This window comes from Oncorhynchus mykiss, chromosome 9 (assembly GCF_057628025.1).
Source record: "Oncorhynchus mykiss isolate SJ-2025 chromosome 9, ASM5762802v1, whole genome shotgun sequence".
Lineage (NCBI taxonomy): Eukaryota > Metazoa > Chordata > Actinopteri > Salmoniformes > Salmonidae > Oncorhynchus > Oncorhynchus mykiss.
The window spans coordinates 5,701,608-5,715,298 of record NC_143030.1 but is presented as its reverse complement, the minus strand read 5'-3'; the positions used below and the strand labels follow the sequence as shown (position 1 = coordinate 5,715,298).

Here is a 13,691-nt window from a genome sequence, read left to right as displayed (position 1 = left end):
GGTGGTAGTGTAGTCAGTGCTGGGGGACTAGCTACTAGCCAGGTATCTGGGGTCCCCTGGTGGTAGTGTGTAGTCAGTGTTGGGGACTAGCCAGGTATCTGGGGTCCCCTGGTGGTAGTGTAGTCAGTGTTGGGGACTAGCTACTAGCCAGGTATCTGGGGTCCCCTGGTGGTAGTGTAGTCAGTGTTGGGGACTAGCTACTAGCCAGGTATCTGGGTCCCCTGGTGGTAGTGTAGTCAGTGTTGGGGACTAGCTACTAGCCAGGTATCTGGGGTCCCCTGGTGGTAGTGTGTAGTCAGTGTTGGGGACTAGCCAGGTATCTGGGTCCCCTGGTGGTAGTGTGTAGTCAGTGTTGGGGACTAGCCAGGTATCTGGGTCCCCTGGTGGTAGTGTAGTCAGTGTTGGGGACTAGCTACTAGCCAGGTATCTGGGGTCCCCTGGTGGTAGTGTGTAGTCAGTGTTGGGGACTAGCCAGGTATCTGGGGTCCCCTGGTGGTAGTGTAGTCAGTGTTGGGGACTAGCTACTAGCCAGGGTCCCCTGGTGGTAGTGTAGTCAGTGTTGGGGACTAGCTACTAGCCAGGGTCCCCTGGTGGTAGTGTGTAGTCAGTGTTGGGGACTAGCTACTAGCCAGGGTCCCCTGGTGGTAGTGTAGTCAGTGTTGGGGACTAGCTAGGTATCTGGGGTCCCTGGTGGTAGTGTAGTCAGTGTTGGGGACTAGCTACTAGCCAGGTATCTGGGGTCCCCTGGTGGTAGTGTGTAGTCAGTGTTGGGGACTAGCTACTAGCCAGGTATCTGGGGTCCCCTGGTGGTAGTGTGTAGTCAGTGTTGGGGACTAGCTACTAGCCAGGTATCTGGGTCCCCTGACGGTAGTGTAGTCAGTGTTGGGGACTAGCTACTAGCCAGGTATCTGGGTCCCCTGGTGGTAGTGTGTAGTCAGTGTTGGGGACTAGCTACTAGCCAGGTATCTGGGTCCCCTGGTGGTAGTGTAGTCAGTGTTGGGGACTAGCTACTAGCCAGGTATCTGGGGTCCCCTGGTGGTAGTGTGTAGTCAGTGTTGGGGACTAGCTACTAGCCAGGTATCTGGGTCCCCTGGTGGTAGTGTAGTCAGTGTTGGGGACTAGCTACTAGCCAGGTATCTGGAGTCCCCTGGTGGTAGTGTAGTCAGTGTTGGGGACTAGCTACTAGCCAGGTATCTGGGTCCCCTGGTGGTAGTGTGTAGTCAGTGTTGGGGACTAGCTACTAGCCAGGTATCTGGGTCCCCTGGTGGTAGTGTAGTCAGTGTTTGGGACTAGCTACTAGCCAGGTATCTGGGTCCCCTGGTGGTAGTGTAGTCAGTGTTGGGGACTAGCTACTAGCCAGGTATCTGGGGTCCCCTGGTGGTAGTGTGTAGTCAGTGTTGGGGACTAGCTACTAGCCAGGTATCTGGGTCCCCTGGTGGTAGTGTGTAGTCAGTGTTGGGGACTAGCTACTAGCCAGGTATCTGGGGTCCCCTGGTGGTAGTGTGTAGTCAGTGTTGGGGACTAGCCAGGTATCTGGGTCCCCTGGTGGTAGTGTGTAGTCAGTGTTGGGGACTAGCCAGGTATCTGGGTCCCCTGGTGGTAGTGTAGTCAGTGTTGGGGACTAGCTACTAGCCAGGTATCTGGGTCCCCTGGTGGTAGTGTAGTCAGTGTTGGGGACTAGCCAGGTATCTGGGGTCCCCTGGTGGTAGTGTAGTCAGTGTTGGGGACTAGCTACTAGCCAAGTAACTGGGTCCCCTGACGGTAGTGTAGTCAGTGTTGGGGACGAGCTACTAGCCAGGTATCTGGGTCCCCTGGTGGTAGTGTGTAGTCAGTGTTGGGGACTAGCTACTAGCCAGGTATCTGGGGTCCCCTGGTGGTAGTGTAGTCAGTGTTGGGGACTAGCTACTAGCCAGGTATCTGGGGTCCCCTGGTGGTAGTGTGTAGTCAATGTTGGGGACTAGCCAGGTATCTGGGGTCCCCTGGTGGTAGTGTAGTCAGTGTTGGGGACTAGCTACTAGCCAGGTATCTGGGGTCCCCTGGTGGTAGTGTGTAGTCAGTGTTGGGGACTAGCCAGGTATCTGGGGTCCCCTGGTGGTAGTGTAGTCAGTGTTGGGGACTAGCTACTAGCCAGGTATCTGGGGTCCCCTGGTGGTAGTGTGTAGTCAGTGTTGGGGACTAGCTACTAGCCAGGTATCTGGGTCCCCTGGTGGTAGTGTGTAGTCAGTGTTGGGGACTAGCTACTAGCCAGGTATCTGGGGTCCCCTGGTGGTAGTGTGTAGTCAGTGTTGGGGACTAGCTACTAGCCAGGTATCTGGGGTCCCCTGGTGGTAGTGTGTAGTCAGTGTTGGGGACAAGGTACTAGCCAGGTATCTGGGGTCCCCTGGTGGTAGTGTGTAGTCAGTGTTGGGGACTAGCCAGGTATCTGGGTCCCCTGGTGGTATTGTAGTCAGTGTTGGGGACTAGCTACTAGCCAGGTATCTGGGGTCCCCTGGTGGTAGTGTGTAGTCAGTGTTGGGGACTAGCTACTAGCCAGGTATCTGGGGTCCCCTGGTGGTAGTGTAGTCAGTGTTGGGGACTAGCTACTAGCCAGGTATCTGGGGTCCCCTGGTGGTAGTGTAGTCAGTGTTGGGGACTAGCTACTAGCCAGGTATCTGGGTCCCCTGGTGGTAGTGTGTAGTCAGTGTTGGGGAATGGCTACTAGCCAGGTATCTGGGGTCCCCTGGTGGTAGTGTAGTCAGTGTTGGGGACTAGCTACTAGCCAGGTATCTGGGGTCCCCTGGTGGTGGTGTGTAGTCAGTGTTGGGGACTAGCTACTAGCCAGGTATCTGGGTCCCCTGGTGGTAGTGTGTAGTCAGTGTTGGAGACTAGCCAGGTATCTGGGGTCCCCTGGTGGTAGTGTAGTCAGTGTTGGGGACTAGCTACTAGCCAGGTATCTGGGGTCCCCTGGTGGTGGTGTGTAGTCAGTGTTGGGGACTAGCTACTAGCCAGGTATCTGGGTCCCCTGGTGGTAGTGTGTAGTCAGTGTTGGAGACTAGCCAGGTATCTGGGGTCCCCTGGTGGTAGTGTAGTCAGTGTTGGGGACTAGCTACTAGCCAGGTATCTGGGGTCCCCTGGTGGTAGTGTGTAGTCAGTGTTGGGGACTAGCCAGGTATCTGGGTCCCCTGGTGGTAGTGTAGTCAGTGTTGGGGACTAGCTACTAGCCAGGTATCTGGGGTCCCCTGGTGGTAGTGTGTAGTCAGTGTTGGGGACTAGCTACTAGCCAGGTATCTGGGTCCCCTGGTGGTAGTGTGTAGTCAGTGTTGGGGACTAGCTACTAGCCAGGTATCTGGGGTCCCCTGGTGGTAGTGTGTAGTCAGTGTTGGGGACTAGCTACTAGCCAGGTATCTGGGGTCCCCTGGTGGTAGTGTGTAGTCAGTGTTGGGGACTAGCTACTAGCCAGGTATCTGGGGTCCCCTGGTGGTAGTGTGTAGTCAGTGTTGGGGACAAGCTACTAGCCAGGTATCTGGGGTCCCCTGGTGGTAGTGTGTAGTCAGTGTTGGGGACTAGCCAGGTATCTGGGGTCCCCTGGTGGTAGTGTAGTCAGTGTTGGGGACTAGCTACTAGCCAGGTATCTGGGGTCCCCTGGTGGTAGTGTGTAGTCAGTGTTGGGGACTAGCTACTAGCCAGGTATCTGGGTCCCCTGGTGGTAGTGTGTAGTCAGTGTTGGGGACTAGCTACTAGCCAGGTATCTGGGGTCCCCTGGTGGTAGTGTGTAGTCAGTGTTGGGGACTAGCTACTAGCCAGGTATCTGGGGTCCCCTGGTGGTAGTGTGTAGTCAGTGTTGGGGACAAGCTACTAGCCAGGTATCTGGGGTCCCCTGGTGGTAGTGTGTAGTCAGTGTTGGGGACTAGCCAGGTATCTGGGTCCCCTGGTGGTATTGTAGTCAGTGTTGGGGACTAGCTACTAGCCAGGTATCTGGGGTCCACTGGTGGTAGTGTGTAGTCAGTGTTGGGGACTAGCTACTAGCCAGGTATCTGGGGTCCCCTGGTGGTAGTGTAGTCAGTGTTGGGGACTAGCTACTAGCCAGGTATCTGGGGTCCCCTGGTGGTAGTGTAGTCAGTGTTGGGGACTAGCTACTAGCCAGGTATCTGGGTCCCCTGGTGGTAGTGTGTAGTCAGTGTTGGAGACTAGCCAGGTATCTGGGGTCCCCTGGTGGTAGTGTAGTCAGTGTTGGGGACTAGCTACTAGCCAGGTATCTGGGTCCCCTAGTGGTAGTGTGTAGTCAGTGTTGGGGACTAGCTACTAGCCAGGTATCTGGGGTCCCCTGGTGGTAGTGTGTAGTCAGTGTTGGGGACTAGCTACTAGCCAGGTATCTGGGGTCCCCTGGTGGTAGTGTAGTCAGTGTTGGGGACTAGCTACTAGCCAGGTATCTGGGGTCCCCTGGTGGTGGTGTGTAGTCAGTGTTGGGGACTAGCTACTAGCCAGGTATCTGGGTCCCCTGGTGGTAGTGTGTAGTCAGTGTTGGAGACTAGCCAGGTATCTGGGGTCCCCTGGTGGTAGTGTAGTCAGTGTTGGGGACTAGCTACTAGCCAGGTATCTGGGTCCCCTAGTGGTAGTGTGTAGTCAGTGTTGGGGACTAGCTACTAGCCAGGTATCTGGGTCCCCTGGTGGTAGTGTAGTCAGTGTTGGGGACTAGCTAGGTATCTTGGTCCCCTGGTGGTAGTGTGTAGTCAGTGTTGGGGACTAGCTACTAGCCAGGTATCTGGGTCCCCTGGTGGTAGTGTAGTCAGTGTTGGGGACTAGCCAGGTATCTGGGGTCCCCTGGTGGTAGTGTGTAGTCAGTGTTGGGGACTAGCTACTAGCCAGGTATCTGGGTCCCCTGGTGGTAGTGTAGTCAGTGTTGGGGACTAGCTAGGTATCTGGGTCCCCTGGTGGTAGTGTGTAGTCAGTGTTGGGGACTAGCTACTAGCCAGGTATCTGGGTCCCCTGGTGGTAGTGTGTAGTCAGTGTTGGGGACTAGCTACTAGCCAGGTATCTGGGGTCCCCTGGTGGTAGTGTGTAGTCAGTGTTGGGGACTAGCTACTAGCCAGGTATCTGGGTCCCCTGGTGGTAGTGTGTAGTCAGTGTTGGGGACTAGCTACTAGCCAGGTATCTGGGTCCCCTGGTGGTAGTGTAGTCAGTGTTGGGGACTAGCTACTAGCCAGGTATCTGGGGTCCCCTGGTGGTAGTGTGTAGTCAGTGTTGGGGACTAGCTACTAGCCAGGTATCTGGGTCCCCTGGTGGTAGTGTAGTCAGTGTTGGGGACTAGCCAGGTATCTGGGTCCCCTGGTGGTAGTGTAGTCAGTGTTGGGGGACTAGCTACTTGCCAGGTATCTGGGGTCCCCTGGCCTGGTGGTAGTGTGTAGTCAGTGTTGGGGACTAGCTACTAGCCAGGTATCTGGGGTCCCCTGGTGGTAGTGTAGTCAGTGTTGGGGACTAGCCAGGTATCTGGGTCCCCTGGTGGTAGTGTGTAGTCAGTGTTGGGGACTAGCTACTAGCCAGGTATCTGGGGTCCCCTGGTGGTAGTGTAGTCAGTGTTGGGGACTAGCTACTAGCCAGGTATCTGGGTCCCCTGGTGGTAGTGTGTAGTCAGTGTTGGGGACTAGCTACTAGCCAGGTATCTGGGGTCCCCTGGTGGTAGTGTGTAGTCAGTGTTGGGGACTAGCTACTAGCCAGGTATCTGGGTCCCCTGGTGGTAGTGTAGTCAGTGTTGGGGACTAGCCAGGTATCTGGGTCCCCTGGTGGTAGTGTGTAGTCAGTGTTGGGGACTAGCTACTAGCCAGGTATCTGGGGTCCCCTGGTGGTAGTGTGTAGTCAGTGTTGGGGACTAGCTACTAGCCAGGTATCTGGGTCCCCTGGTGGTAGTGTGTAGTCAGTGTTGGGGACTAGCTACTAGCCAGGTATCTGGGGTCCCCTGGTGGTAGTGTGTAGTCAGTGTTGGGGACTAGCTACTAGCCAGGTATCTGGGGTCCCCTGGTGGTAGTGTAGTCAGTGTTGGGGACTAGCTACTAGCCAGGTATCTGGGGTCCCCTGGTGGTAGTGTAGTCAGTGTTGGGGACTAGCTACTAGCCAGGTATCTGGGGTCCCCTGGTGGTAGTGTGTAGTCAGTGTTGGGGACTAGCCAGGTATCTGGGGTCCCCTGGTGGTAGTGTAGTCAGTGTTGGGGACTAGCTACTAGCCAGGTATCTGGGGTCCCCTGGTGGTAGTGTGTAGTCAGTGTTGGGGACTAGCTACTAGCCAGGTATCTGGGTCCCCTGGTGGTAGTGTGTAGTCAGTGTTGGGGACTAGCTACTAGCCAGGTATCTGGGGTCCCCTGGTGGTAGTGTGTAGTCAGTGTTGGGGACAAGCTACTAGCCAGGTATCTGGGGTCCCCTGGTGGTAGTGTGTAGTCAGTGTTGGGGACTAGCCAGGTATCTGGGGTCCCCTGGTGGTAGTGTAGTCAGTGTTGGGGACTAGCTACTAGCCAGGTATCTGGGGTCCCCTGGTGGTAGTGTGTAGTCAGTGTTGGGGACTAGCTACTAGCCAGGTATCTGGGTCCCCTGGTGGTAGTGTGTAGTCAGTGTTGGGGACTAGCTACTAGCCAGGTATCTGGGGTCCCCTGGTGGTAGTGTAGTCAGTGTTGGGGACTAGCTACTAGCCAGGTATCTGGGGTCCCCTGGTGGTAGTGTGTAGTCAGTGTTGGGGACTAGCCAGGTATCTGGGGTCCCCTGGTGGTAGTGTAGTCAGTGTTGGGGACTAGCTACTAGCCAGGTATCTGGGGTCCCCTGGTGGTAGTGTGTAGTCAGTGTTGGGGACTAGCTACTAGCCAGGTATCTGGGTCCCCTGGTGGTAGTGTGTAGTCAGTGTTGGGGACTAGCTACTAGCCAGGTATCTGGGGTCCCCTCGTGGTAGTGTGTAGTCAGTGTTGGGGACTAGCTACTAGCCAGGTATCTGGGGTCCCCTGGTGGTAGTGTGTAGTCAGTGTTGGGGACAAGCTACTAGCCAGGTATCTGGGGTCCCCTGGTGGTAGTGTGTAGTCAGTGTTGGGGACTAGCTACTAGCCAGGTATCTGGGGTCCCCTGGTGGTAGTGTGTAGTCAGTGTTGGGGACAAGCTACTAGCCAGGTATCTGGGGTCCCCTGGTGGTAGTGTGTAGTCAGTGTTGGGGACTAGCCAGGTATCTGGGTCCCCTGGTGGTATTGTAGTCAGTGTTGGGGACTAGCTACTAGCCAGGTATCTGGGGTCCCCTGGTGGTAGTGTGTAGTCAGTGTTGGGGACTAGCTACTAGCCAGGTATCTGGGGTCCCCTGGTGGTAGTGTAGTCAGTGTTGGGGACTAGCTACTAGCCAGGTATCTGGGGTCCCCTGGTGGTAGTGTAGTCAGTGTTGGGGACTAGCTACTAGCCAGGTATCTGGGTCCCCTGGTGGTAGTGTGTAGTCAGTGTTGGAGACTAGCCAGGTATCTGGGGTCCCCTGGTGGTAGTGTAGTCAGTGTTGGGGACTAGCTACTAGCCAGGTATCTGGGTCCCCTAGTGGTAGTGTGTAGTCAGTGTTGGGGACTAGCTACTAGCCAGGTATCTGGGGTCCCCTGGTGGTAGTGTGTAGTCAGTGTTGGGGACTAGCTACTAGCCAGGTATCTGGGGTCCCCTGGTGGTAGTGTAGTCAGTGTTGGGGACTAGCTACTAGCCAGGTATCTGGGGTCCCCTGGTGGTGGTGTGTAGTCAGTGTTGGGGACTAGCTACTAGCCAGGTATCTGGGTCCCCTGGTGGTAGTGTGTAGTCAGTGTTGGAGACTAGCCAGGTATCTGGGGTCCCCTGGTGGTAGTGTAGTCAGTGTTGGGGACTAGCTACTAGCCAGGTATCTGGGTCCCCTAGTGGTAGTGTGTAGTCAGTGTTGGGGACTAGCTACTAGCCAGGTATCTGGGTCCCCTGGTGGTAGTGTAGTCAGTGTTGGGGACTAGCTACTAGCCAGGTATCTGGGGTCCCCTGGTGGTAGTGTGTAGTCAGTGTTGGGGACTAGCCAGGTATCTGGGTCCCCTGGTGGTAGTGTGTAGTCAGTGTTGGGGACTAGCTACTAGCCAGGTATCTGGGGTCCCCTGGTGGTAGTGTAGTCAGTGTTGGGGACTAGCCAGGTATCTGGGGTCCCCTGGTGGTAGTGTGTAGTCAGTGTTGGGGACTAGCTACTAGCCAGGTATCTGGGTCCCCTGGTGGTAGTGTAGTCAGTGTTGGGGACTAGCTAGGTATCTTGGTCCCCTGGTGGTAGTGTGTAGTCAGTGTTGGGGACTAGCTACTAGCCAGGTATCTGGGTCCCCTGGTGGTAGTGTAGTCAGTGTTGGGGACTAGCCAGGTATCTGGGGTCCCCTGGTGGTAGTGTGTAGTCAGTGTTGGGGACTAGCTACTAGCCAGGTATCTGGGTCCCCTGGTGGTAGTGTAGTCAGTGTTGGGGACTAGCCAGGTATCTGGGGTCCCCTGGTGGTAGTGTGTAGTCAGTGTTGGGGACTAGCTACTAGCCAGGTATCTGGGGTCCCTGGTGGTAGTGTGCAGTCAGTGTAGGGGACTAGCTACTAGCCAGGTATCTGGGTCCCCTGGTGGTAGTGTAGTCAGTGTTGGGGACTAGCTAGGTATCTGGGGTCCCCTGGTGGTAGTGTGTAGTCAGTGTTGGTGGCCAAGGTGATAACAGCACAGAGGAACCAACACCATTCACACTAATCTCCTGTGATGACTATAAACACACAGAGTACACAAAGGAAACCAAAACTAAACTACAGAAGGGCACTGCTGAATATAGCTCATCAGCAACACAATTTAATATAGTGAATGTACAATGTATTTGCTTCCAACCTGACGAGAGACACACACAGAGACACAGAGAGACACAGAGAGACACACAGACACACACAGAGACACACAGAGACACACAGAGTCTAGAACTCCAAACAGTAAGAATTCCATCAAGTCATGCCAAGATTCTTACAGGTGAGAGGGATGTGTGTGTGTGTGTGTGTGTGTGTGTGTGTGTGTGTGTGTGTGTGTGTGTGTGTGTGTGTGACAGCTGTCACTCCAAAAAAAAAAGCCACTCTCCTGTGCTGCCTCAGAGATGGGACGGAGCGGAGGAAGAAACGGACATAGAACAAGACCGTGGAATGCCAACACGACAACATCACAGTAAATTCACAATCAGATAGAAATGTATTGAGAAGAACAGATATGATTATTTCGTATGATATATAATCAAGTAGACTCTATCTACACATTTCTATCTTGAATGGAATAATCATGTCACCTCACTGAACACACCTGTCAGGAGGGAAGGACAGCCACAGTTACATATTGGGATATTATTTGATGCTGAAGTTCACACTGCAGCAGGCCTTAATGATCAAATCCATTTCAGGAATACTGGCTGTCCAAACTGAGTGGCTGTTTATTTATTTAACTAGGCAAGTCAGATCAGAACAAATTCTTAATTACAATGACGGCCTACACTGGCCAAACCCGGCCAACACCGACCTACACCGGCCAAACCCGGGCAACACCGGCCAAACCCGGGCAACGCTGGGGCAATTGTGCGCCGCCCAATGGGACTCTTAATCACGGCCGGATGTGATACAGGCTGGATTCGAACCAGGGACTGTGGTGACGCGCCTGAGACCGATGCGCCACTCGGGAGCCTAGTGACCAAATCGTGTGTGTGTGTGTGTCTGTTCAAACAGCAGTCATTTGCTGACATGGCTATGCTAGTTGGTGGTGGTGCTCGTGCTTCTTCTCACTCAGAAGGTGACAACAGCAGTCAACAGTGTTATTGTAGGAACATTCTCTGTATCCTCAGGGCCTGTAAGAATCTTGGAATGACTTGATGGAATTCTATACACTCTCTCCCTCCCTCTCCATCTCTCCCTCCCCATCTCTCCCTCCCACCCTCTCCATCCCTCCCTCCCTCTCCATCCCTCCCTCCCTCCCTCTCCATCCCTCCCCATCTCTGCCTCCCTCTCCCTCCCCATATCTGTATCTATATCTAAATCGATCTATATCTATCTATAAAAAAATATATACTGACAGCCCCTTTACATGCACAGCCACATGCATGGAGGCACTACACAACATTAACACGTTGGACCTGCCAGTAAAATACCATCCTTCAGCCAATAGAGGGGCAGGTTGGGGTAATACCATGCCTCAGCCAATAGAGGGGCAGGTTGGGGTAATACCATCCTTCAGCCAATAGAGGGGCAGGTTGGGGTAATACCATCCTTCAGCCAATAGAGGGGCAGGTTGGGGTAATACCATGCCTCAGCCAATAGAGGGGCAGGTTGGGAGTAATACCATGCTTCAGCCAATAGAGGGGCAGGTTGGGGTAATACCATGCCTCAGCCAATAGAGGGGCAGGTTGGCTGTAACACCATGCTTCAGCCAATAGAGGGGCAGGTTGGGGTAATACCATGCTTCAGCCAATAGAGGGGCAGGTTGGGGTAATACCATGCTTCAGCCAATAGAGGGGCAGGTTGGGGTAATACCATGCTTCAGCCAATAGAGGGGCAGGTTGGCTGTAACACCATGCTTCAGCCAATAGAGGGGCAGGTTGGCTGTAACACCATCCTTCAGCCAATAGAGGGGCAGGTTGGGAGTAATACCATCCTTCAGCCAATAGAGGGGCAGGTTGGGAGTAATACCATCCTTCAGCCAATAGAGGGGCAGGTTGGGGTAATACCATGCTTCAGCCAATAGAGGGGCAGGTTGGGGTAATACCATGCTTCAGCCAATAGAGGGGCAGGTTGGGGTAATACCATGCCTCAGCCAATAGAGGGGCAGGTTGGGAGTAATACCATGCTTCAGCCAATAGAGGGGCAGGTTGGGGTAATACCATGCTTCAGCCAATAGAGGGGCAGGTTGGGGTAATACCATGCTTCAGCCAATAGAGGGGCAGGTTGGGAGTAATACCATGCTTCAGCCAATAGAGGGGCAGGTTGGGGTAATACCATGCCTCAGCCAATAGAGGGGCAGGTTGGGAGTAATACCATGCTTCAGCCAATAGAGGGGCAGGTTGGGGTAATACCATGCCTCAGCCAATAGAGGGGCAGGTTGGCTGTAACACCATGCTTCAGCCAATAGAGGGGCAGGTTGGGGTAATACCATGCTTCAGCCAATAGAGGGGCAGGTTGGGGTAATACCATGCTTCAGCCAATAGAGGGGCAGGTTGGGGTAATACCATGCTTCAGCCAATAGAGGGGCAGGTTGGCTGTAACACCATGCTTCAGCCAATAGAGGGGCAGGTTGGCTGTAACACCATCCTTCAGCCAATAGAGGGGCAGGTTGGGAGTAATACCATCCTTCAGCCAATAGAGGGGCAGGTTGGGAGTAATACCATCCTTCAGCCAATAGAGGGGCAGGTTGGGGTAATACCATGCTTCAGCCAATAGAGGGGCAGGTTGGGGTAATACCATGCTTCAGCCAATAGAGGGGCAGGTTGGGGTAATACCATGCCTCAGCCAATAGAGGGGCAGGTTGGGAGTAATACCATGCTTCAGCCAATAGAGGGGCAGGTTGGGGTAATACCATGCTTCAGCCAATAGAGGGGCAGGTTGGGGTAATACCATGCTTCAGCCAATAGAGGGGCAGGTTGGGAGTAATACCATGCTTCAGCCAATAGAGGGGCAGGTTGGGGTAATACCATGCCTCAGCCAATAGAGGGGCAGGTTGGGAGTAATACCATGCTTCAGCCAATAGAGGGGCAGGTTGGGGTAATACCATGCTTCAGCCAATAGAGGGGCAGGTTGGGGTAATACCATGCTTCAGCCAATAGAGGGGCAGGTTGGGGTAATACCATGCCTCAGCCAATAGAGGGGCAGGTTGGGAGTAATACCATGCTTCAGCCAATAGAGGGGCAGGTTGGGGTAATACCATGCCTCAGCCAATAGAGGGGCAGGTTGGCTGTAACACCATGCTTCAGCCAATAGAGGGGCAGGTTGGGGTAATACCATGCTTCAGCCAATAGAGGGGCAGGTTGGGGTAATACCATGCTTCAGCCAATAGAGGGGCAGGTTGGGGTAATACCATGCTTCAGCCAATAGAGGGGCAGGTTGGCTGTAACACCATGCTTCAGCCAATAGAGGGGCAGGTTGGCTGTAACACCATGCTTCAGCCAATAGAGGGGCAGGTTGGGAGTAATACCATGCTTCAGCCAATAGAGGGGCAGGTTGGGAGTAATACCATGCTTCAGCCAATAGAGGGGCAGGTTGGCTGTAACAGCATGCTTCAGCCAATAGAGGGGCAGGTTGGGAGTAATACCATGCTTCAGCCAATAGCGGGGCAGGTTGGGAGTAATACCATGCTTCAGCCAATAGAGGGGCAGGTTGGGAGTAATACCATGCTTCAGCCAATAGAGGGGCAGGTTGGGGTAATACCATGCCTCAGCCAATAGAGGGGCAGGTTGGGAGTAATACCATGCTTCAGCCAATAGAGAGGCAGGTTGGGGTAATACCATGCCTCCGCCAATAGAGGGGCAGGTTGGCTGTAACACCATGCTTCAGCCAATAGAGGGGCAGGTTGGGGTAATACCATGCTTCAGCCAATAGAGGGGCAGGTTGGGGTAATACCATGCTTCAGCCAATAGAGGGGCAGGTTGGCTGTAACACCATGCTTCAGCCAATAGAGGGGCAGGTTGGCTGTAACACCATGCTTCAGCCAATAGAGGGGCAGGTTGGGAGTAATACCATGCTTCAGCCAATAGAGGGGCAGGTTGGGAGTAATACCATGCTTCAGCCAATAGAGGGGCAGGTTGGCTGTAACACCATGCTTCAGCCAATAGAGGGGCAGGTTGGGAGTAATACCATGCTTCAGCCAATAGAGGGGCAGGTTGGGAGTAATACCATGCTTCAGCCAATAGAGGGGCAGGTTGGGGTAATACCATGCCTCAGCCAATAGAGGGGCAGGTTGGGAGTAATACCATGCTTCAGCCAATAGAGGGGCAGGTTGGGGTAATACCATGCCTCAGCCAATAGAGGGGCAGGTTGGCTGTAACACCATGCTTCAGCCAATAGAGGGGCAGGTTGGGGTAATACCATGCTTCAGCCAATAGAGGGGCAGGTTGGGGTAATACCATGCTTCAGCCAATAGAGGGGCAGGTTGGGGTAATACCATGCTTCAGCCAATAGAGGGGCAGGTTGGCTGTAACACCATGCTTCAGCCAATAGAGGGGCAGGTTGGCTGTAACACCATGCTTCAGCCAATAGAGGGGCAGGTTGGGAGTAATACCATGCTTCAGCCAATAGAGGGGCAGGTTGGCTGTAACACCATGCTTCAGCCAATAGAGGGGCAGGTTGGGAGTAATACCATGCTTCAGCCAATAGAGGGGCAGGTTGGGAGTAATACCATGCTTCAGCCAATAGAGGGGCAGGTTGGGAGTAATACCATGCTTCAGCCAATAGAGGGGCAGGTTGGGAGTAATACCCTGCTTCAGCCAATAGAGGGGCAGGTTGGGTGTAAAAACATGCTTCAGCCAATAGGGAGGCAGCTCATTACCATCAGAAGAGCTGCTCTACCCCCAGTCACTAGACCAGTTCCTGTCTAGAACCCCCAGTCACTAGACCAGTTCCTGTTTAGAACCCCCAGTCACTAGACCAGTTCCTGTTTAAAACCCACAGTAACGAACCAGTTCCCGTTTAAAACCCACAGTAACGAACCAGTTCCTGTTTAAAACCC

General features: G+C 54.1%; 1 protein-coding gene across 1 annotated transcript in view; it reads right to left on the bottom strand.

Moving 5' to 3' along the window:
- LOC110498423 (F-box/WD repeat-containing protein 7) overlaps positions 1–13,691 on the bottom strand; it is a 52,672-nt gene that overhangs the window by 37,174 nt on the left and 1,807 nt on the right.